The sequence below is a fragment of the Coloeus monedula genome, assembly GCF_965178545.1.
Source record: "Coloeus monedula genome assembly, chromosome: 7".
In the NCBI taxonomy this organism is placed as follows: Eukaryota; Metazoa; Chordata; class Aves; order Passeriformes; family Corvidae; genus Coloeus; species Coloeus monedula.
The window spans coordinates 33807316-33828996 of record NC_138787.1 but is presented as its reverse complement, the minus strand read 5'-3'; the positions used below and the strand labels follow the sequence as shown (position 1 = coordinate 33828996).

Below are 21681 nucleotides of genomic sequence, written 5' to 3'. Positions count from 1 at the left end.
GCAATACTAGAAGCACATGAAAGGTACTGCTAACAAGGAGAAAAACATCTGGAAGAGAGTGTTTGTATATGGAACACAGTTGTTGAATAAGCAAACGGAAGTGTGAATTAGCATTTGTTAGTTTAGCTATAGTCTGGCTGCTTTGCAAACAGCTACAAGGCAACATAAGGAAAATCCAGACTGAAAGGCTCAGAAGATTTTTGGGGCAATGTGTACACAGTGCTTTCCCATAACTCTTTTAGAGCATGTGCAAAACTAAGCTTCAATGGAAGATTTTACTTTTGTTTAAATATTAAAGAAAACCAGCATTTTTTTAAACTTGTGCACACAGAAAATCATCATGTAGCTGAAAGCCACAGCACAAGACAGTGTGAAATAAGCAATACATTGCTTTTTCTGTACAATTTCCGGTTGTCATTCTAAAGTAAAACAGGAAGAATTTAAAGACCTGCCAGTTTTCAGATGAAAATCCTATACCTAAACAGGATTAGCTGGTAACCTAAAAATATCAGTCAGTAATCTCCAAAAGTCATAAGCTCATGCACCCCACAAGTCCTATACCAATCACTAACTAAAAGAAATTAGGTCAGAATCCAAATCAGATCACACTAGAGTAGTATCAATCTTCTTATTTCAGAGCTGTGACATTTTAAATCTTTCACACAATTTCAACATAAATTATTAAAAACAGAGGAGATCTGCCTCTGAACAGAGACTAAAAGTGACATTCTAGTTTAGTGTGACAGTTTAAAAAAATACACATTATAAAGTTTATCTTCAGTCACTTACACATCTCTAAATGCACCCCATTAAGCAAACAAAAAAAAAAAGCTGACAGGCTGCTTTAGTTTGCCTAAAATGGTCTGGGATCAGGTGACAGCTCTTCTGTCACTGCAGTGGACTACTTTCCCTGTACATTCCCATATCTTATTTTCTATATGTAAAAAATAATAAACAGTATATAATATCTGACAATTTTTGAAGTTTATTGATGTAAAGCCACACAATAAAATCACTTTCTGTCCTACAGCATGGTTTCCTTTTCACAATGACAACAGTCTTCTAAGATGCAGACTCCAGGATCCACGTAAAGTATTTGACCATATTACAATAATTTGCATCTGGAAGTCATTAGCTGCACTATTAAAGAAGTGGCCACTTCAGCTCACATTGTTAAGCTCCACATCTTGACTGACTGCCATTTGGGCAAAACCACAAATATCCAATGAAAGCATCTCACTGGTACTGTGTTCCCAGAAGTGGCATCACTGACTTACTGACAATTATCACAATTTTTAATGGCTTTTAACCTTGGTGCAGTTCACTGACTGACACTGCTGACAAGGAGAGGCAAGGAGTAGCTATGACCAGAAAATAAGTTTCATCTACAACTTTTAGATAGAGGCTGTCTCTTTCCATAATGAGAAGCAGCGTGGTACTCAAGTCCTATGACATTTTCAACTCTAAAATTCACGCCTTATCTACAAACTTGTCACCAAAGCCAAACCAACTGGGTAGCTAATGGCAGCAAGGCACTTTAATGCTCTTATTTTGACTAATTTTATGGTGACATTTATGAGCTGTAATAAGCTATATGAATCAGTGTCATAAACCCACATAACACATAACGAACTAGAGGGCAAAGTAAGTGGTTTGCCTGCTAATTAAACAATAGTTTAAATTCTTGCCATGTAGAATAAACCTCTTATTAAATATCATCTTTTTTGACTTCTTATATAACAAGTTTCTGTCTATCCCTGGCTGAGTTACAATGACAATCACAGGTCTACAGCAATTCCTTTGGGAAGGGACATTTATCAACTGCAGTTTGAGAAAAAATAGAAAATGTCATGTGAAAAGCCAAGAAAAGTTTTCACTCCTCACACAGAACACCCAAAAAAGCTCCAAAAACCCCCACATCCAAAAAACTCTAAAACAACCCCAACAACCAAACCCTGCCCAATGATTTAACCAGTAGCTGCTGCTTCATCCTTGCTAGTAGACAAAATCTCCACTTCCTCATGATCTCTGAGCCCATCAGAAAGTAAAGTCAGCATAATCTTGCACATGAACAGTGCTCTGTAGGCACAGACATTTGTATCACAATAATAGTTGTGCAAATGGCATCGAACAAGCAGGGGGTTTGTTTGTTTGTTTGACTTTGTTCTTGTTTTCTCTCCCTTGGATCAGTTTATTTGCTGTGGACCATCTCTGCTAATTTTAGCTGCAGTTCTCAGTCATTTTCAGCCAAATCCAAATACTTCTCAGGAACCCATACTCACAGGCATGTAACATCACACTGCTTAACTCTGACAAAGCAAGTTTGCATATTCTTGCTACAGGCAAAGTAGAGAAATCTGAGTTCTCCTCATACCACAGTCTAGCAGTGATGCATAAAAAACAATCAAACCCTGCAGTGAAGAAACCTTAACTTCATGCTCTCTTGTGATAGGATATTACAGCTATGAGAGCATAAAGCAAAAGCAAAACCAGCCAACACAAATTCAGTTTGAATGCAAGGCCCAGCAGAAGAGCTATGTGACCCAACTTACACAGCCTGTCACGAAAAACAGGCATGAAAGGCCTTTTTTTCTACCAAAGTGAGCTGACAAAAAGGTTTGCTAGGACAGTTAAATTTTCTTGCTGCCACAGCTGTCATAGACCACTCCTGCTTGGCTTGTCACTTGTCTTCAAAAACCAGAAGTTCCACAAAAGAAGGTAAACTTGTCTCTTTTCCTCTTCTCTCCCCATCTCCCCTAGAGCTACAAATTAATTTAAAAAGCTTAAACAACTATAAAAGCCATCAACAAGAGGCAGGGAGGAGTACAATTAAATAAAGCCAGTAATGTAAAACCCAAACTGCAGGCAGACAATTGAACACAGTATCCCTGGGTTGATTTCAATATAAAGAAGGTTGAAAGAGCATTGTGTTCCAATCTAAGCCTTAAGAGTAAATTTCTTTACACTCATATCAAAATAATAATTTTCTAATGCAGGAAAGAAAGCAGTTCAAAGCCCCAGCTGAAATATGATTGACACAGTAACCACCTAACCTTGTTCTCTGTTGAAAGCTTGATGGACGACTTTGTTAATGTTTATAATGTTACAAAGAATTAGGCCTCCATTAATTGCTTACTTCCTCATTTTGAAATGGGTACCAAAGCTGATGTTTCTTTTCAAGGAAAGAAGAAACTTCCGAAATATCTTGTCAGCTCTACCCAAATGAGGACTACAGAGCTCTTCAGTTCTAGAACATCCTACAGCTACTACTTATCCTTGAAGAAAGTACTGCCAGTGACACAGTACTGGAACTAGAACAACTCTAACATTTCTCTGTAGTTATACCATGTTTGTTATGAATCAAAACCATTTTACTAATGTTAATGTCAGAATTATCTTCTGACACAAAATCCACAGTATTTTGTTTCAACAACTGTAAAGAATTAATTCACTCTCACCAGCCTAACACTTTTCTTATCAACAATATTTAAACAAAACAGTACTACTTATACAAAGCACAGACAGCCCTTAATAAGATGTCAAATGAATCAACTTATAAAGACCAGGTTATCAAGTATGTGCCAATATACTGTGGACACCTCATCCTGAAAATGTATTAATGGCTGCACGCCAGTCCTACTTCAAAGAAAGCTGCCATGCAAGTCATAACTAAGTCCTCCTCCTGATCACAAACATGCAAATTCCTTAACTCTTGGAAACATGTATTCAGAATTTAAAGGGGAGGGTGGGCAGACAAGAAGAAAAAAAAAAAAAAAAAAACAAAAAACTCCCAACAAACCCATATGTGACTCATTTTCTGCTAAGGGCAAAAAATGCCACTGGGCATTCTCCAAAGGGCTGCAATGACTCTGAACATTTTAGAGGACGATGTTCTGGGCATACTCAGCAAAAATCCACTAAGAACTCAGAAGTCAGAGAGCTTCCACAACAATGATAATAGCTCCTTTGAAAAACAATTACCAGAGCAACTATGGAGGAAAAAGTGCATATACATAAGCAAATAGGAGTGAATAGAAGAAAATATTTGGCAGAATATCTTTAGATCCAAATTGGGAAATACATTTCCTTAATTTTCCTCATTTCTCTCAAGCTGTTAGTAACCTGTAACATATTTTGCATCTTTATAGTATTGCTCTTAAATTAACTAGGATTTACACCAAATGTTATAAGTACATATTCTACTATTAGATAACTTATTCCAAAACAAAGTTAGTGGGTAGTGAATATTAGTGGGTATTTTTGCTATCACTGTTACTAAAATCTGGGAGAAAAAAATAGCCAAACAAACCCAAGAAGAAAGGCTTTTTTGTAACCATAATAAACAATAGTGAGGTTTTGTCTCCATACTTCTTTGAAGGTCTCATAATGAGCCATAACGACGGAATTGTTATCACCTAGGTTAAAATCTGATGAATTGTAAATAAAGATCACAACTGCGTATATTTGAGCTAAAGTACTTATGCTGGAAAAAGTATACATCCACCATCTGGTGCACAGTAATTACAGAAATTAAAACCACATTTCTGTGGCCTGCCTTTAACAATTTTTACTGATACAGTAATACTTGATCTTCTTAGGGAGCGTAATCTAAACTCATGCTGGTAAATGATCATAAGACTATCCAGCGCATGGCATAAGCAGTTCATTAAGCTGGAATCTTTTAAAACACCCAGAACTAACGGAAAGAGTTCCTGTAGGTTCACGTCACGCCATTCAATTTAATCCACAGTCAAGGCAAGTTAATTTCACACCTGCTGAGCGATATTGTGATGGATGGCACCACAGCAGGTCATTAATTTTGTTTCCTTTTGATTAATTTCACACCATACACTGGACAGTCTTTTGAGCTACAATGTCTAAGCGCAGCGCTTAATGCCTGCAAAGGGCTGAATCAAGTTTTGACTGCTTGCCAAAAGGCAAAGAACCCAGATGTGGTACAAGTGAAAGGGAGCTTCACCTGACTTGGCACTGAACTCTGACCTGGCTACAGGTGTGGCAGGACACTCTCACCCAGCTGTATATTTTAAGTGTGTTGTTCTCGAGCATAACCATAAAGCAAAAATTCCGGATATACCTTACTTACAGTTGAGGAGGTAAAGTTAGCTTTATTTGCCACAGAAACCCTCCCACCATTTACTTCCTGATGATATACCTAACAAGGTATAAAGATTTACTAAAACTACTATGTTTCCTGATTTCAAATTAAAAAAAAAAGAAAAAAAAAAAATCAACATTACACAGGAGAAAAGAAGAGGAAGGAAAAGCTAACACTGAAAGATGACAACAGCAGCCACTGTTGCCACCAGAGCAGAAAAGGAAGCTGTGGGTTGTTTTGTCACTCTGTAGTCAGTGAAGACATCTGGGGCCCTTGGAGGCCTCTGGACCCACAGGAGAGGGTCCAGGGACAGCAGACAGCTGAGCTGAGCCAACAGCTCACGCTGAGGAGCAGCCTAATCTCACCCCACTTATCCTACTGCTCCAAGGCACTCAGTCTCACACCCCCCTTTGTGCTGCACATGCCAGATCAACAGATCCCTTGAAGACCTGATTCACATCATGAAAACAAAAGAAGCCTTTTTCTTACATTAGCTTTCTGCTTGTTTCACAAACCAAGCTGTCTAACAGATGGGTCAGGTGTGTATCAGAGCTGGTGAAAATGAAAAGGAGAAATTGTATCTTTTGGTAGCAAAGAGATGTTTAGCTTAGCCCTTCTCCCCGTTTTAGGGAGTGATTCAAAGCAGCAGCCCCAAAAGCCTCATCCTCTCTATTGACTATGGAATTAGAGCTTCCTAAACTCAAATTAAGATGTGCTTTCATCCCTTCTTTTCCCTTTCTCCATGCACCCCAATATTCTACAGCACAACCAATATCAGGGAACCATTACTGCTTGTAACTTATTCAAAGCTTTCTCTTTTTTGTTCTTTCTTCAAAATAGTACTTTACAACATAGTATGAGCAAATTTTTAGTCTCTTTCTGATCATGAAGAATAATTTAGAAAACAGAAAAGTGCTCATGCACTCATGCAGCCATGTAAGAGAAACTATTGCAGTGAAGTCAAAATAGAGGAGAGAGTGACAGGGAAAATGGTTTTGTAATTTGACAAACGGAAATGAAATGGGACGTGATTCAGTATGCATGGCTTAAATCTCAGTGTGACAGGCACAAGTGAGGAAGACAAGAGCTATTCTGAATCCATCTGTGCCAGCAGACTTCTACTTCTCCAACCAGAAGTCATTGCCCCTGCACATCTGCCCATGAAATTAACCTCAGTGTCCCCTAGACATTACTGCAAAGTAAGTAGGGCAATAATTAATTTGCTATTTCAGCTACAAATCTGGTCTTGGTATTTTGATTAGCATAGTTCAAGCTGCATAGACTGGCCCTTCCATCAAGATTGCAGGAATCTCTCCTACAATCATCCTGTTGTCTTCTTCTGGTTTAGCACACTGACATCATGGCTTACTATCAAGTACTTGATCAAAGGCTCCGCACAAAGCTTGAATAAATGCTGATTTGATGTGCTATAATGGTTACCTGTTTATTTGCCAACATGTAATTTTCAGCCTGAACTGAAAAATTTTACTGTCAACTCCTATAAAGAATCTAAACATGGGAAAAACAAGAGGCTGGATTAATAGGACTTTAACGCTGTCTGCGTTACTAATTGTTGTCTTCCCTGATGGGGGAGACGTTCAGATTTTTGCCAGGAGAAAAAAGGAGGCGAATGGGACTTCATGGCTTCTCAGTCTCCAGATAGGTGTTTATTAATTCTTATCTAAGGAGTACAAGCCACTGGCGTGGCCTAGACATAGCACAGAGCAGGGAATGCAGCAAGAAGACAACTTATCAAGATCTCACAGCCTTTTTAAAGGTAAATTACCCAGTGAAACTTAAAACGCAAGATATTTTCACTTTTTTACCAATGTCCAACAAGTTCCTAAATCCTGTAGACAGGAACTGTGGAATTCTTTATCCAATCATCCCAAACCACTATTGCTGCAAAATATGGAGTTAGTGAAGAAGGAAGAAGAAGCTTTTAACTACAACTTATCCTCCATTTTGAGGTTTTCTACTTTTATCTATTTACTATGCAAATAGACCTAAAAACTCTAAATTTTTCACCCTGTGATAATCTCACATAGTATTCTATCACCTAATTCACACCATTGTAGATTCAAATTCTTCCCAGAGGCTAGGCAAATTTTCCCATGGACAAAGGCCAAAACCAGTACTGTCCAGGGGGGTAAAACCCCTTCAAAACAGGCAGAGAAATATTCTCTGCATTCTGGGTTCCCACAGGACTTAGCTACTGAATGGGAATTCAAAGCAAATTACCATCAGAAGCTGCAAGCTGGATTTTGTGGATGCAACTCCCATTGTTGGTAACCCATTATGACAATTCTGACAGTCAGGAGTACCAAAGGAAGAGCTACAGCTTCAACATGATTTGCAGCAGTTGTTCTTGCTCATCACCATCACATGGTTCCCACTATGAATGGGAAAGTGAACATTTTGGTCCTTTTCCCAGTTACCCAAAACACAGTATAAAAATTTTTTTTGAGAGAACTAGGTTTTTAAAGTTTACATTTTTGGATGTCTAAAGAACACCTAGGTGTACTTCCCTTTGTATGTCTCAGTTCTAAGGGGCTGCTGAAGAAGCCATTCACTTTCTATCCAAGATTTCTTTTTAGCTGAAAAAAACCCAAACAATAAAACCTTCCCCACCCCATTCCAAAAAAACCCCCACAACCCAAAACAAAACAACACCCCAAAAACCCCAAACTGAACACCAACCAAAATCCCTAACTAAGCCACACAGGCCACACTTCTCAAACAACCAACTTCTTATTCTCCCCTGAAAATGGTGGTACTATCAAAAAAGAGAAACTTAATCTGTTTGTATATCATTTGAAATTAGGAAACAAGAGAAGCCAAACTCTCAAGCCAGGTCTTAAATTAGTTTTTTTCCATCTCACGCAACTAGTAAATAATTAAGGTGAAATTTCCCATAAGTGCATAGATTAATGCTTACCAAATCTCTTTAATTATTACAGCAATTTGTGAACTTAAAACCTAAGTGCAATAAAGAATGAATTTGAAACTGCTATATGTTTGCATATATTCATTATGCACATCACCCTATGTCAGGCAGAATCTCTGAAGGTGAATCTCAAACAAGTGATTACCACTGAAACAACATGATGGAGAATAAAGTAGACAAGTGATATTTTTAGCTTTATTCTATCTTTGTCCCTAGAGGAAAGCATTCCCTCTAGCGTGGGAAGGGAAGGGGAGGAAAAAAGAAAAGCCTAGAAAATTAAAACATGTTTTTCCCCAATACTAATGACCCACTTTAAACAGTCTTATGTAACTCAAAAATGAGATTATATTTGCGTTGTCATGGATTTAATCTTATATTTTTCAGTCTGAAGCATATCAGAAGGTCATTTACCTCACCTGCCTACCACAGTTTTCTGAACTTCCTCAGTTTAAGAAATCCAGTCCCTCTCCAACCTTTCAAATCAATTAAATAAAAAAAGGAGCAAACCTGGTGAGGTAATTTTGCACTTGTCTGAACTGTGCAAGGTCTATACAATCTGAAGCTATGTAATTATGTTAAATACCTTCTACCTTCTTCTTAAATTTTCAGCAGTCCTGGAATTCCCCAACGTGTGCTCTTCGGTGTGTTCTCAAGCATGCACATTGAGCTTTCCCCCTGCAGTGCTGGGAACACAAGCCAGTTCTTAGAACACATGGTTTAAACTGAAGTACTGTCATTAAATGAAATGGTCTTCCAAAAACAAGCAGAAACTGGTCCACTTTGGTAACTGTTCTCTAAAATGTCACATAAAACTTAGCATTCACAAATCTCCTTGCCACTCATAGTTGGATGGATGGAAGAGAAAAAAAATGTTCCTTCTAGCAGAAAATTTTGCTGTGTAGCAAATAAAAGCTCCTTCACACATTAGATGGACATTAATACAAATTGAAAACACCACATAGGTACAATAAAATGTCCATATATTTGTCAAACATTATCTGAATAACAGGGATAAGATCTACAAGGCAGTTAAGTCAGACTTCCAAGGTCCACTCAAAAACATTAGGTTCCTATTTGTTAGTTCTCCTGTGTTTCAACAATACAAACACATTATAAACAATAGAAATGTATACAATATAAATGTAAACATCAAGGCTTCCTTCCTTCTTCCTCAAACATTAAAAAAAACCTCCAAAAAATACCTCCTAAATAGCTTCCTAAATCCAAATGGTTTCCAGAATCAGAAAGGAAATTCAGTAGGCAATATTGTCCATATCTAGAATGGTGACAGTGAAAGCTCTGCATTTTGATCTAACAAGTTTCTTGCTAGAGCCACATTCATATTAGTTAAGTAAATGTACAAGACATAAAATAAACCCAGACAGGAATACTCATCTATAAATGTGTACCCAAAACCTCTACTTTCAGACAATCCATTTGAAAATTATTACAATCCAGCAGTTAATGTAAATGCACAAAGCTGCCAAAAAGATCACTTACAACTCTGAGAAGAATGTAAATGATCTTGAAACAGTACTGTAGTACCAGCAGAGAGGAAAACAGAGACCACTTTACTGACACTACCACAGATGAATGGATTTCTTTACTGTTTAGTCAAATCTAATGAAGAGAAAAAGAGGCAGAGACAGAGAAATAGATTTTCCAATATTATGAAAATACTCATTCCTCTCAACTCACAGGGTAAATGTGCTGGCAAAGACATCCTAAAAGTTGATACAAAAAGCCTTTCTCTTTTAAATGCTCTATCACTGGGCCACACTGGCTTATCTTTGTAACAACCAGTAACCTGCAAATAACTATTTAAGGTGTTATCTTAGCACATTGCAACATCCTGAGCAGGCCATTTGGTCTGTAAGCTACAACCATGAGGATCCAACACAGACTATCCTACCATGGTGTCCTATCTGAGCCTTACAGCTGTGTTCCACTGCCTGAAGTAGGTAAATGTGTACTTGAGCCACGAGCATTCATAGGACATCAGTGGCTCTGATTGCAGGGGGGACACACCAAAACCCAAGAGCTGTCACTTCAGCAGTGGCTGGAAGTGCCCAAGGCCAGGTTGGATGGGGGTCTGAGCAACCTGGTCTAGTGGAAGGTATTCCTACAAAGGGGGTTGGAACGGGAAGAGTCTTAAGATCCTTTCCAACAGAAACCATTCTGTGATTTTACAATTAATTCTATTATTAGGTCTGGCCTTAGAAAGGAGAACAGTTCAAGCTACTAGCCTGACAAAAGAAAAAAAAAATTTTTTTCAATAACATTTTCCTCTGTATTTCAGAGGAATATGATATTTCTTTCTGCAGCTTTTATCACTTAATAGTTTCCAACTTAAGCTGTTATTTTAACAGCCTAAGAAAAGTCGTATCCTACAGTTTGAACTCTTCATATGACTTCAGGTTCAGCTCTAAAAGAAGCAGCTTAATTACAAAATGACAATAGTTAGCATGGATTTACTGGACATTTCAGAAGATAAAATTTTAAAAGTTGTCTAAATTAAGATTTATTTGCTGCCTTGCTCTTCTCAGCTTTCCTACATTCTAACAGACCACTGAGACAATGTAAAGTATCAGACTTGTATTTTCTCCATAATATTTTCATTTGCTTATCCTGACAAGCTTCTTTTGGGAGGTATAATGATAGCCTTAGATGAGATTCCCACACAAACATTTAGAATAATAAAGCCAAATATGTTATTGCAATAATATATTGACTATATTAGCAAAAACATGGAAGATAATTCTGGTGCAAATAATCCCAAGGGGAAAAAAAATCTGCAGACCAGGACAAATTACTGGACACTCATGGATTTCCCAGTTTTTCAATGTGCTACTTTCATTTTCTGTGGATTCAAAGCTTTCACAACTTGGGCAATGAGTCAGACCTTCAGTAAAACACGCTCAATCATTACAGACATCCTGAGGTCACTTGAAAAAGCCTCATAAGAAAAAACAAACCAAAAAAGAGGATCTGTGTGGAAGAGGTATTGTTGTGACAAAGAGAAAGATGCAAGATCAACTGGTGTTCTGAAGGCATGTGGTAAGAAATCAATGCTTGAAATCATCTGTTTTCATAAATAGGTAATGAGCAACGCAACAGACAGGTACAAGATGAACTAGAACCTATTTTTAGCTGATTACAACAAAGATTCAGCACAACTGCACAGATACCATTCAGAGACTTCATCAACTCTGACTTAATTGTACAGAAAAAAAAATCCATCCAGGCTTGTTGGGTGGGTGGAGCAGGATGAAGAGTTCTCTTTTAGCCCAAGAAGTCAAGGAGTTCAGTAAATAAGGGCATTTCCTAACTGGTTTAATAAAAGATCAGGTTACAGGAACTGAAAAAGAATTTCAGAAGAATACTTTGTGGGATGGGAAGGAATGCGTGAAGTAAAGCTTATGTTTAATGTGTGTTAAAAATTTCAAGTCATATGGTGAAATCTCATCCCTGAAGATGAAATGTTTGGAGCAAAAAATGACAAAAGTCATTCAGAAGTCTGGATTAAGATGGAAATCATGCTTTTTTTGCAAGCACAGCAGAGGATACAGAAAGCTCTCCTCAAATATAACTGAAATCTGGCTTGAACAACCTCTGAAAAAACCCACACCACCAAACTCAAATTATGCATACTTAGAATTGAGAGATTCCCATGACATTCTAAACAAATTTTAATAAATGAAGACCTGAACACCGTAATAAACTGGACAATGGTTAGCAGTGCACTGAGGCACACACACAACACAGGTCAGAATGTATTAGCAAAACCAAAAGAAGTATGATAGTAACATTTGAAAGATTTCTTTCTCTGTTTATGAAATGCAAGGATGACAGAGCTGGTCAGTACAAAATAAAAAATTAAAAAGGCTATAATTCTGCATTTATGTGGCCTGGACGAACATCTTTATCCTGAGCAATGCACTTTCTCCCCATAGTACAGGCAAGGTAGACACTGTAAGGTTCCTACAGTAATTTCTGCCAAACTACAATGCTGCATTAGCAGCCTTTTTAATTAAATATCAATTTTTAGTTAAAGAATAAGGTGGGTGGCACAGTTAAAAATATTCTGTAGCTTGTCAAAGGGCAAGAGTACATCTTCATTAAAAAGCTCTTTTCATAATACACATCCAGAATCAATACTGTGCAATCTGAGTTGTTTATCAGGAATTTATACAGTGAAGAGGCTTTTTTTTTGTTTTCAAATTTGGATAAAAAAACATAAAAATGTATATTGATAGTAGGCAATGGAGTTCAAGTTTGCCATATCCACCAGGAAAAATATTCAAGGGTAGAACAGACTTGATGTACAAACAACAGTCCAAATAGAGCCCAAGACAATTCTAACAAACCAGAGTACTAATGGTGGATGGGGAAAAAAATCCATTCTTTAAGTGCACGGGATGAAGAAGACTTACGCTTCAAATGTAGGGGAAAAAAGAACCCTTGCTAGTTAACATATTTTTAAACCCCAACTAATGAGAAAACAGATGCTTCAGATCTCCATCTAACCCCCTTCTTAAGACTAAAATATGAAAAATTGATGTAGAACAGCTTTCCACATGTAGTTAACAGCTTTCCACATGTTAAAGTACAATACTATTTTTCAAGTACAGCTTTTTAAAAATGAAACTTTTTTCCATTTATAAGGGTCACAGTTTTCTTTGCTCTGGAAGTGGCCACATACATGCCAATATCTCAGTATGTAAGAAAGTGTTCTTGGACATGTTTTAAGTAACTCAATAGTGGCATTCTGTGACATTACACAATGCAAAAGCTATGCAACCGGTGCATATGGAAACTACGACGCCAGGAAATGAATCAAGGTACAAGGACTTTAATAGAAGCTGAACAGAAGCTAAATCTGTTACAAGCTTTTGCTCTGTATCAGCCAGCACAGCCCTCAAAGGAAAGTTTAAGTGCACACTCGGGCCTCATTGTGCTGGTTTCAGTATACAGAGCCAGAGGTTTAAATAGCATCAACTCAAAAAGAGCTTAAGTAAACTGCAATATGCCTTTTACACCGGCACAGAACTTCACCCACTGCGGTTAAACTCTCCTCACATCACTGTAAAGATCCAGTCCTTTCACCACAGACCCGTGGCAACACTGAATCCCTGCTGGCAACAAATCAACAGTGCTGCAACTATTGCTCTCTTAACTGGATATTCAGGAGCCAGCTTGGATCATCTACTGAACGGGAATTCCAAACTTCCAGTGGGAAAGTACTGTTTCCACAGAATTTCATCTCAGACACAAGTACTCAGAAATTTGTACTGGACACCAAGCCCTCACGCATCTTCCAGCCTGAAGCTCCTCCTTGCTCCCTCAAACATTCTCTAACTTACCTTGGGGAGAATTTTGCTATTATAGGTCAGGTGAAAGTTACTGTAACCTTTCCCTCAAAGGAATCATGAATCGTTCCATTAAGTTATCAATCCAGAACCCAAGGAGAGTCATTTCTGACACTCAAAGACTTCACAAGAATTAACAACTGGGGCCAAAACCTGGTATCAGTAAACTGCCTGAGAGGCTTCAAACCATCAGGATGTACGTTCAGTCATAGGTCAAATCACTTTGTGAAACCAAACACTCCTACAACTTCGTTTCATTTCTCACATCATTAATACAGTCAGAAGTTCTTATTTTGCTGATTATCCAATTTCTTGAACTTATGAATGCCAAGCTACTGAAAAAATTCAGGAAAAGTACTCCCATAAGAACTGTGGCTTATCTATAAGCATAGTTCATCTTTCTGTTTCAAGAGAAGTTAAGCTATCGAAAGAAAGATTTTTTTACTATTATTTTTGATTTCTAAAAAAACCCTATTGGTATTTAAGAAAATGTCTATTAGAAATAATAAGCTAATATTTTATTTTGAACTATAACCATAACCACATTTAAAGTATAACCATAAAATACAGAAACTTGATTATAGGCTCTTAAAATCAGACTAAGTCTACAAAACTGGTTGATTTTATCTATGGTAAAATAGCTGTTAGCTTTAGCAGAAAAACCACTGGAAGCTTTCTCCTCCTGTGTGCTTTTTTGCAGTCTAGTAAAAGAAAAGTAGCTGCATAACACGAACAGATGTGAAGTGAAAACAGAATGATACTGCCTTTCACCATGTTCTTGGAGGATCAATAATCCTGATAGACAAACTGCATTTAATGAAAAGAAATTCAGGGAAGTAAACTGCTCATTTTTACAAGAACTTAGAAAACTAAATCAATATGCTAAGGGACTAATTGGAACAAGGTAGCTTTAATAATGTGGTCAAATATCCTGTAAAACCTAGGCTGAAGTCTGTGCGGTAGAGATTGAGAAATCTCTTTTTTACTGCTCTACAGCGTGTTCCACACCCTTTTCCTATACTGTCAGATCAGGAAACACAGTTACTGATTATGTTGACAAAATCTTGCCAAACTACAAGGGTGACAATTATTAATTAAATCTAAGAAGAAATTAATAATAAATATTCTTATTTGGCTACATGTCTACTCAAATTTAATGCTCAAGATCTTAATTTAGTTTTACTTACAGACAGCTTGAGTGCTTCAAAAGCCTTTCTCAAACAACTCACTTTGTTCAGTCTTCCAAATATTTTTTCAGATTTTTCCTGATCTCTCTGGAATTTTTTTTTCACAAATCCTGCAATACAGGTACGTATTTGAACATTTCCTATCTTGTTTTCCATCAACACATACAGACTGAGATATTTTCATTTTTTTGCTCTTACACACTGCTTGCAAGCAATGCCTGTAAGACCTCCACAACCCCTGCTTCAAACTGGTGCCTTATTTGGACTGCTTACTCACTTTTTTTTTTTTAGCATCTTTTTGCAAGCCAAGAAATAGCCATTCATTTTGCAGCCCCTCCTCGTGCCAAAATCATCCCTAAATGTACTATAGGTCTACCATTAGCCAAAAGCATTTTTGTCAGCATTGTAAGAGTGTTTCAAAAGCTGAGATACTGGAGGGTTTTGGAGGTGTGCCTTGATTATTTTGTGTGTGTGTGCCCCTGTGAAATAAGTAGGGAAGTTTGTATCCACATACAGTGTATTAGAACCTCCAGAGAACACTGCTGCAAGCTCCTTTACCTTTACAGCAGGAGTTTGCCAAATAGGTGTGAAAATTCCTATGTCAAGAATATTTAATGTATTTCCTAGGTATGAAATAGAAATACATCTGTCTGTCTGCTTAGTTTCTCTCTCTCTTTTTTTTTTTTTTTTTTTTTTAGGGAGAAAGCTCCTCTGCCAGGAGGCTCAGAAATTCCCTGATCAAGTTAAAAACCCTAAAACCCAAACAAACACACAGGAAAATAACACTCTCTACTCCTTCTAGGGAAAGGGGGCCCATTTTTAGGTACAACTCATACTAAACACAAGACAGTAAGAAAACTCAACCCGAGAATCTGAAGATGATGAATACATTGTTGCTGCTGTCTGAGGAATGCTTCTAGAGATATTCTATGTTTCCTGTATTTATTGCTATTTTAATTATTAAAACAAGCTTTAATTACTTCAAGACAGAAATGGGCAATTCAAATATAGGGAGAAACTAAGAAAAAGGTAATGAATTGGAATGCCTGATAAAGAGGTGTAGAGGTGCAGCATGAAACTTTCTTGAGCAACTTGGAGCTGGTATTTTCACTCTTCTAAATCTACAATATGGAAAATTAAGTGATTGCACAACCTGTACTTGAACAGAGCCTATCAAGAAAGACTCACAGAAATTACTTATAGCTTGTTAGGAGGTAGATTATCTGTTCAAGGATTTTTATTATGAATACTATACCAATTTTCAAATTCACTGAATGAAGTAGTTATGTATATTTTTTACTCATGTATATTATGCAGACAAGGTTTATGTGTCTAAGAAATGTTTCAGATAGACCATCTTTAATCAAAACACATTTTATGCTTCATTTTACAAAAAAGAAGGTCAAAATAGAAGAGAAAATACAAGTTTAGTTATGTGGGTCCATAAATACTCGAAATTGTCTTCCAGGTATATTACATGCATTCTGCAGAGTTCAAAAAGTGCATTGAAGCTCCATTGAACAGTAATAGCTCTCTGCAGAAAAGCAACAAACAAAGAGAAAGGGTGAGAACTGGAAAAAAAAAAAAAAAAAAAGAGAGGTGAGGGATAAGACACAGCATTCAAACTCAAGAGAACTTCTGCCCAAGGGAATTTATGCAGATACAGAAGATTCTAATTGCTAAAGAGGTAAAAATGTGTTAATCCACTCTGGTCACACATTTTGCAGACAAGAGGGCTATGACACAATGTAGTAAAATCCAAGTGTTCAGTATCTTCCAATGGTCAAAAAACACCCAGTTCACAAAATATAATCTTGGGCAGGAATGGTAATTCACTGTAGCTTGTACCTTTCATGAAATCTTAGAATTATAAAATCTCTTATGTTGGCAAAGGTACTTGAGATCATAGAGTCCAAGAGTTTACATGGCTTTTAAATACCTCCAGGGATGCTGACTCAACCCTGGGCAGCCTGTTCCAAAGCCTGACAACCCTTCTGGTGAAGGGATTTTCCCTATCATGAGATCTACTACTTGATTAGCAGCCATCTGAGAATGCTTTGCTAGGACCTCAATTCAGGTTAAATAAAAAGTCAGGGTGCACATAGGAAGGGAGGAACACAGCCTTAACAGGCAATGGGAAACCAGCAGCAATAGACTCTATTGCCTAATCTAACAAGAGTGAAAAAGAAAGGTTTTAGTTGTAAAACTATTCTAGGGGAACATAACCATAAGGAATAAATTTTATGTCAAAAATTATATATAAAGAAATGTAACAAACTACATGACCCATGAGCAACAACCAATAAAAGTAAAATCAGGTTCAGCATGCTACTTGTAATCTAGGGAAATGCCTTTGTCTAAAGGACAAGGTCAAAAGAGGTGGTTGGTTGCTTTCAAAGATTACAGGATTTTATCAGGATGTAAATATCAGTAAGACAAATGTCAGCAGGTTATACTAATAATCAAGGTTAAACAGTTTGGAATGCCTGTGGGATATATGAAAAAATACAGTTAGCTAAGAGGAATAAGAGGTCCTTGTGAGACTCAAAGGGCCACGATCACAGGATTCTTAACTCATACAAACCATTAATAATAAATCAAATGAATCACAGCATTGACTTAAGCTTTCCTTGTGAAAAGGACTTCGCTATTTAGAGTACTGTAAGAGGGAATCCCCGTCCCCCAAACTATTTTCTCTTTGTACTTTCACTGCAGTGTCTCCCTAGTACACAAGCTGCCACACCTGTATGGAAATGCCATCTCTTTAGCAGAAGTTTCTCAAAGGACCTGCATCCTCGCCTGAGTGCATGCACAGACCTTGGGCTTGAATGATTGACCTGATTAAAGCAGACAAGACTTCTCCTTGTGGGAAGGTAAAGAACAAAACCCCACAAATTCATCTCAAGACAGCTGAACTATTCCAGTTTGAATAAAAGAATAAGGCTGCCCACTCTGACAAAAGTCTGCATTGCCACAGAAAGCCACTGCCTCACAGCTGGGAGGCCATCTTAGCACCTGCGTTGTCAATTCTTCATCATTACGGTGGCTCCTCCACAGATGACATCCAATTTAGAGGGCCTATGTCATTAACCAAAACCCTCCACTAAGTGTGTCTACTAACTAGTCTAAGTTTGTAGAAAACTCTACTCACCCCTTCCTTGTAGGCATAAATTACAGTAACTTATCAACTCACCAGAACAAGGAAGAAATAGTAAAAAAAAATACGGTCAAAAGCAATGGAAATCAAGCCACTACCAAAACATGATCTGAATGAGATTTATTCCTCAGAGAAATTATACTTCATTACATTATAGGTCTGGGCTCTTCAGGAAATGAAAGTTAAATAGATAAGGAAGCCTTCAAAGCTTCAATAGTCTATGCCAATAATAGGAGGCTTATAGAGGAAAACAAGAGAGTTTTGAGTGTGCAGGCCTACAGAGGGTTGCAAACACAAAATTCCACTTTTTCTTCTGAAGAAGAACAAAAGATTTGTTAGGTTTTGGTGTTCTGGTTTTGGTTGTTTTTTTTTTTTTTTTTTAAGTTCACGCGTGTATGTGGTACATGAAATACAGAGATACACAAATCTTAATTTGGCAAAAGTAGAGAGGAATAAAGAATGACCTTATTCCACTCCAAACAGTTTAGAATTATTTTGAAATTGAAGATGCAGTAATAGCAAAGCTGCTTGATTCCTGAAAGAGTTTCCACTCATCGGATTCCCAGCTGATTAGCACTGTGCAGTGTGTTCATTTCCTTAGCAGATGCTTCCGATGTTTTTCACCAAGAATTGCTGCTGGAGTGCCCTGGTTCCAAAACAGGCTAAGCAGAAGAGTTCTGCAGACACTTTGGGAACTATGTGATGTAAGTGAAAATACTATCAGAACCTGGCACTTTGATATTCATCAGTGTATTTCTTTCCACATCTACTTAAGAGACTGAGCAAACATGAAGTCAATCTGTTGGCAAATTAACAATAATGTTTGCCACTGGATCTCCCTTGGGACTGCTCTTCCTAACAAAAAACCTGAACTAATTCTCCCATTCTCTCATAAAACACTAAGTCTCCTTTATATCTCAATCTTCTCAAAACACGAACACTGCATTCACATAAGCCTTCAAAACACCTACCACACAGCTAATAATCAAGTTACAATACCTGCTAGGGGCAGTTAATGTCAATGACTCCTGAAGTTCTATTAAAATTCTGGAGCCAAGATGAGGAATGAAACTGCATGCTAAGCTATTTTATCCAACAGAAGCAAAAGCAGAGTGAACTTGTTAGAGGATGGCAGCATACAACGCCAAAAACATAACCCAGCAAAGGAAATTAAAAAAAAAAACAACTTCAAACTTGAAGGGAAAGGAGTGGTGCTAATAAAATTCCACATATTATCTGAAGCATAGAAATTAACAATACAAAGCTTTCTTCTTTTTTTTTTTTTTTGTTATACAAGGGAACAGAAGGGAATCTGGTTGGAGGGAGATGACTTAAAACTGGAGAGCAATTGTCTTTATTCTAAGTCATTTTAAGAATTCAGAACACTTCATTATTTTGCCAGATTCTATTTCATGAAGCAGATTAAGGATTTTACATGATTTGCACCCAGTGTTGCTGGCTGCTTCCCAAGTTTTAGGCAGTCTAGTTTGGGGAGCTTAGACAACCTGATCTTCTTATATTCAGCATTCAGTCACTTTGTCTTTCAGCATCTTTTCAACCCAGGCTGTATAAGCTGCCTTCCTCCGGGACAGCAAGATGGATTTATCATGCAGAAAAGATGAAGCATATGTTCTTATTTAATCCTTATTCTGTTCGTACAAAATAAATCCATATTCTACATAACTGCAACAGAAAACAGCCTGCATATGTTAAATCATGAAGAATAGACATTTCTTTCAGTAAACATACTGTTCCACGGGCCATTTTAAGAGTAAACTACTCCCTACATTCATCTCAGACAGGTATAGAACAGAAAGCAGAAGCGAACATACCTTGTATGCAATTAAACCACCAGAAAAAAAGGGTTTTCCCCCTACTCTTAGGCTTGGTACAACCAGCAGCAATTATGTGAACCGTGGGTGCTGCAGTAAGCAGAGTTTCTCATGAAGCACAGTCAGAGTCATTACACAGAGATCAAGAAGGAAAAAGGTAAATCACCCATTCAGACTAAATTGAACTTCGTGTCCCCAGGCAAAATGGTTTCAATAATACAGAAACCAAGAACTAACCGGTTCCTCTGTTTCTGAAAGCTTTTTATGAAATGGCAAAACTATTCTGAAAGAACTGAGATCATCACCTCATTGATTTGGGAGCAAAGACATACCCCCAGCCTGGAAACAACTCGCTGTCCTCCTGAGGACAAAGATTAGCAGATGAGTACCAGCGACTCCCTCCACCCTGCTTGCATTTTCTACACACAAAGCTGTTTGCTGAGATAAAGCACTTGCACAGCACTAAGTCAAAATTCATTCCTGTATTTAGGATTATGAGTCATGCTGTTGAAAAAGCCATCATACTATTTCATCGGGACAAGGTGACAGAGCTTTTTAGACAAATAAGACTGTATAATAACATGAATCTCAAGAGTGAGCCTTCATTTAAAGAGTGTTCTATTCTTGCTGCAGTTATCCAGAGAGATTGATATAACAAGATCTAGTGCAAGAATTGAGAATTCATTTTCTCAGGTTTGCTGACCCCAATGCCAGAAAGAAAAATATGTTCTCAAAAGATGAGACCGATATTGTACCATATCTGGTAAAGATGGAACCTACAGACCCTTGACACTGGGGAAAGCCTCTACCAAGGTTTACTTCCTCAAAACTGAGTGACATATATTTTCTCCCTAAATATGCTAAAAAGTAACTTTGCCTTAAACAGTTGCTGAAACTCAAAGGAAACAATATAATACTTGTTCAATATAGGTCCGCACACCTATGCAATCACATCAGGTCAGTCACTGCTTTTGACAGAGAGAAATCCCTGCGATCAAACCACAAGGTGATGTTGATGTGTAAGAAACACCGAAGCTGGCAAATAAAAAGCACTGTTTTTTCCAATCCAAACCTCAATGCATCTCCGGCAAAAAAAAAAAAAAAAAAAAAAAAAAAAAAAAAAAAAAAAAGTAGTAGATATGGCAGCCCAAGGCACATTTGGCACCGAGAAGACAGCTTTCAGGAACCTTTTTTCTCAAATTCACTTCCTAGAGGTTTACCAAGCATTGGAGAGGGAAAGAGGAAACAAAACCAGCAAGCCGGGTGGAACAGATAGCTTGTAAATGGCATCATAAGGGGGAGATTTCAACAGACTCTCGCCCGAGGTTCACCCTCCCACCCGCGGCACCGCCACCCGCGCTCGGCGAAACCTCCCCGCGCCGCTCCGTGCGCCCGGGGCCGCCCCCTCCCCCGCAGCCACCGCCCGGCCCGGCCGGCCCGGGGGGCCCCGCCGCTCCCCCCGCCGCGGAAGGTCGTTCCGCAAGGTGACGGGGGCGGCCGGGCCGCGGCCAGGACGGGCCCCGCCGCTCCGGGGCGGCCGCTCGGTGCTCCCTCCATCCCCGCATCCTTCCCGCTTCGCGCCCACCACCGCGCCCGGGCAGGCGGGGGCGATGCCTCCCGGGCCGGAGGAGGGTGTTGGCGGGCACCCCCCCCCCCCCGCTCGGCTGCAGCGACCCCCGCAGCAGGGCTGGGTGCGGCGGCGGCTCCCGCCGGCCCCGCAGCCCGGTGCCGCCTCACCTGTCCGGGCAGCGCGCAGGTCCCCGCGCCGGGCGGAGCGCGGCGCAGCGCCCATGGCCGAGCGCGGGCGGAGGCGCGGCCGCGCCGCCGGGGGGACGGGCCAGGCGGGGGCGGGCGGCGCCGGGGAGCGTCTGCAAAGTGCCGGCCGCGCACGGGGGCGCAGCGCAGCGCGGCGCGGCGGAGCGGCCGGAGGGAGGAGGGAGGGGCGGGGGAGCGCGCGCGGCCGGAAGCGCCTGTGACAGGGCGAGGCAGAACGAGGGAGCGTCTGCAAAGTGCGTGCCCGGGCGCGGAGCGCGCAGGGGCGGCCGTGAGGGGGAACCGCCCGGGTGTGGGCAC

At 39.1% G+C, this 21681-nt stretch overlaps 1 protein-coding gene across 1 annotated transcript in view; it reads right to left on the bottom strand.

The window, feature by feature from the left end:
- MGAT5 (alpha-1,6-mannosylglycoprotein 6-beta-N-acetylglucosaminyltransferase) overlaps positions 1 to 21432 on the bottom strand; it is a 117055-nt gene extending 95623 nt beyond the window's left edge. Inside the window, exon 1 of the mRNA XM_082284669.1 lies at positions 21346 to 21432. The gene's annotated coding sequence lies outside the window, so the exon portion shown is untranslated. The remainder of the gene's footprint in view (positions 1 to 21345) is intronic.
- Positions 21433 to 21681: the final 249 nt, after the last annotated feature.